Genomic DNA, 4,342 nt, shown 5'->3' on the forward strand with positions numbered 1-4,342 from the left:
TTCCTGATGTGTGTGTGTGTGTGTGTATATTTGTACATACCCTGAGTGTTACAGTCATTGTGACACAGAGAAATCCATTCATGCTGGCCTCATTCCTCAGAGCCTGTAGTGTTGTGTGTCTTCATGCTGGCCTCTTTCCTCAGAGCCTGTAGTGTTGTGTGTCTGAGCCTCAGCTGGGCTGCTGTATCAGGGTCCTGTCTGTCTGTCTCTCTCGCTTTCTCTCTCTCTCTCTCTCTGTCTCTCTCTCTCTCTCTGTCTGTCTCTCTCTCTCTCCGTCTGTCTCCGTCTGTCTCCGTCTCTGTCTCCTTCTCTCTGTCTCTGTGTCTCTCTGGCTCTCAATTCAATTCAATTCAAGGGGCTTTATTGGCATGGGAAACATATGTTAACATTGCCAAAGCAAGTGAAGTAGATAATATACAAAAGTGAAATAAACAATAAAAATGAACAGTAAACATTACACTCACAGAAGTTCCAAAAGAATAAAGACATTACAAATGTGATATTATGTAAATATAAAGTGTTTTAACGATGTACAAATGGGAAAATAAATAAACATCTCTCTCTCCCTCTCTCCCTCCCTCGCAGCAGGTCACAGCACGCTCAGCTCCACACCCCCCAGGCACTCCTTCATTCATTCTCCACAACCACACACTGAATGTCTTCCTTACAATCACTCTCTCTCTCTCACACACACACACACACACACACACACACACACACACACACACACACACACACAGAATGTCTTCCTTACAATCACTTAGCCTGACGTTCTGCACAACAATGTTCCCATACTATTGCATTTGTACTCATACTATCAGGGTCATATTTCAATCAAACATAATTGAAAAGAAAAGTGGTTATTCACATCTATAAGATGCACCATCAAATGTTAAGAGAAAAGAGTTGTTGCAGATCTTTAGAATGTCTCAAAGCATGATGTTTGTTTGGTCTACAGCAAAGTGATAGCATGATTGTTTGTTTGGTCTACAGCAAAGTGATAGCATGATTATTTGTTTGGTCTACAGCAAAGTGATAGCATGATTGTTTGTTACAGCAAACCAAAAAAATAAACGTCCTCTCACTGTCAACTGCGTTTATTTCCAGCAAACTTAACAAACTTGTAAATATCTGTATGAACATAACAAGATTCAACAACTGAGACATAAACTGAACAAGTTCCACAGACATGTGACTAACAGAAATGGAATAATGTGTCCCTGAACAAAGGTGGGGGTCAAAATCAAAAGTAACAGTCAGTATCTGGTGTGGCCACCAGCTGCATTAAGTACTGTAGCGCATCTCCTCCTCGTGGACTGCACCAGATTTGCCAGTTCTTGCTGTGAGATGTTACCCCACTCTTCCACCAAGGTACCTGCAAGTTCCCGGACATTTCTGGGGGGAATGGCCCTAGCCCTCACCCTCCGATCCAACAGGTCCCAGACGTGCTCAATGGGATTGAGATCTGGGCTCTTCACTGGCCATGGCAGAACACTGACATTCCTGTCTTGCAGAAAATCACGCACAGAACGAGCAGTATGGCTGGTGGCATTGTCATGCTGGAGGGTCATGTCAGGATGAGCCTGCAGGAAGGGTACCACATGAGGGAGGAGGATGTCTTCCCTGTAACGCACAGCATTGAGATTGCCTGCAATGACAACAAGCTCAGTCCGATGATGCTGTGACACACTGCCCCAGACCATGACGGACCCTCCACCTCCAAATCGATCCCCTCCAGAGTACAGGCCTCGGTGAAATGCTCATTCCTTCGACGATATACGCGAATCTGACCATCACCCCTGGTGAGACAAAAACGTGACTCGTCAGTGAAGAGCACTTTTTGCCAGTCCTGTCTGGTTCAGCGACGGTGGGTTTGTGCCCATAGGCAACGTTGTTGCCGGTGATGTCTGGTAAGGACCTGCCTTACAACAGGCCTACAAGCCCTCAGTCCAGCCTCTCTCAGCCTATTGCAGACAGTCTGAGGACTGATGGAGGGATTGTGCGATCCTGGTATAACTCGGGCAGTTGTTGTTGCCATCCTGTGCCTGTCCCGCAGGTGTGATGTTCAGATGTACCGATCCTGTGCAGGTGTTGTTACACGTGGTCTGCCACTGCGAGGATGATCAGCTGTCCATCCTGTCTCCCTGTAGTGCTGTCTTAGGCGTCTCACAGTACGGACATCGCAATTAATTTCCCTGGCTAAGTCTGCAGTCCTCATGCCTCCTTGCAGCATGCCAAAGGCACGTTCACACATATGAGCAGGGACCCTGGACATCTTTCTTTGGTGTTTTTCAGAGTCAGTAGAAAGGCCTCTTTAGTGTCCTACGTTTTCATAACTGTGACCTTAATTGGTTTATGGTTCAAGCATAGGAAACAGTGTTTAAACCCTTTACAATGAAGATCTGTGAAGTTATTTGGATTTTTACTAATTATCTTTGAAAGACAGGGTCATGAAAAAGGGGCTTTTTTTTTTTTGCTGAGGTTATATGTTTAATTTTAGAGAGACAAATAATCATGTTTTAATTTTAGTGCGACAAATAATCATGTTTTAATTTTAGAGAGACAAATAATCATATTTTCATTTTAGAGAGACAAATAATCATGTTTTAATTTTAGATAGACAAATAATCATGTTTTGTGGCAAAATGCTATATATCCCACCTAAACAACGAAACTCCAATAGGAAAAGTATCCCGACTGGTTTTAAAACAATTACATGTAGTAAAGTATCGATACATAAATAAATATTTGATGAAACATGGTGAAGTCCCAAAATTGCCCTCGCTGGAGGCCTGTGTTTCAGACATAAGCAAATGTTCTACTTTTAAACTCGGACAAAACAGAGATGTTTGTTCTAGGTCCCATGAAACAAAGGTATCTTCTGTTGAATCTGACAATTAACCTTGATGGTTGTACAGTCGTCTCAAAACTGTGAAGGACCTCGACGTTACTCTAGACCCTGATCTCTCCATTGACGAACATATCAAGACTGTTTCAAGGACAGCTTTTTCCATCTACTTAACATTGCAAACTTTCTGCCCAAAAATGATGTAGAAAAATTAATCCATGCTTTTGTCACTTCTAGGTTAGCTTCATTGGGATAGGGGGCAGTATTTTCACGTCCGGATGAAAAGCGTTCCCAAAGTAAACTGCCTGTTACTCAGGCCCAGAAGCTAGGATATGCATATTATTAGTAGATGTGGATAGAAACACTCTGAAGTTTCTAAAACTGTTTGAATAATGAGTATAACAGAACTGATATGGCAGGCAAAACCCCAAGGACAAACCATCCCCCCCAAAAATATTTTCAGCTTACCACTATTTTCAATGGCTAGTACTATAATTATAAGCCCAAGTCCTCCCAGATTGCAGTTCCTAGGGCTTCCACTAGATGTCAACCGTCTTTAGAAAGAGGTTCAGACTGGTTTTTGGAAAAATGACCTAGAAATTGTAGTTTTTTTAGGTGGCTCCCATTTTGGCTGTAGTGTTTTCAAGCGCGTGAAAGAAAGCACGTTCTTTCTTATTTATCTCCGGTAATGAACATACTATTCTCATTCTTAAATTGTATTGTTTATTTGCGTATCAGTATACCTAAGGTTTGATTATAAATGTTTGACTTGTTTGGAAAAGTTTATTAGTAAAATTTGGGATTCATTTTGTATGCATTTTGATGGAGGGAAACTGGATGGATTATTGACTGAAGCGCGCCAGCTAAACTGAGTTTTTATGGATATAAAGAAGGACATTATCAAACAAAAGGACCATTTGTGATGTAACTGGGACCTTTTGGAGTGCCAACAGCAGAAGATCATCAAAGGTAAGGCATTTTTTATATCGCTATTTCTGAGTTTCGTGTTGCACCTGCCTGGTTGAAATATGTTTTTCATGTGTTGGTATGCGGGGCGCTGTCCTCAGATAATCGCATGGTTTGCTTTCGCCGTAAAGCCTTTTTGAAATCTGAAATGGCGGCTGGATAAACAACAAGTTAAGCTTTATTTTGATGGATTACACTTGTGATTTTATGAAAGTAAAATATTTATCGTAATTTAATTTGAGTTTGGCGCTCTGCAATTTCACCGGATGTTGTCGAGGTGTCCCGCTAGCGGCACGCCTTTCCCAAACTTAGACTACTGCAATGCTCTACTTTCCGGCTACCCAGATAAGGCACTAAATAAACTTCAGTTAGTGCTAAACACGGCTGCTAGAATCTTGACAAGAACCAAAAAATGTGATCATATTACTCCAGTGCTAGCCTCCCTACACTGGTTTCCTGTTAAGGCAAGGGCTGATTTCAAGGTTTTACTGCTAACCTACAAAGCATTACATGGGCTTGCTCCTACCT

The sequence above is a fragment of the Salmo salar genome, unplaced genomic scaffold (assembly GCF_905237065.1).
Source record: "Salmo salar unplaced genomic scaffold, Ssal_v3.1, whole genome shotgun sequence".
NCBI lineage: Eukaryota > Metazoa > Chordata > Actinopteri > Salmoniformes > Salmonidae > Salmo > Salmo salar.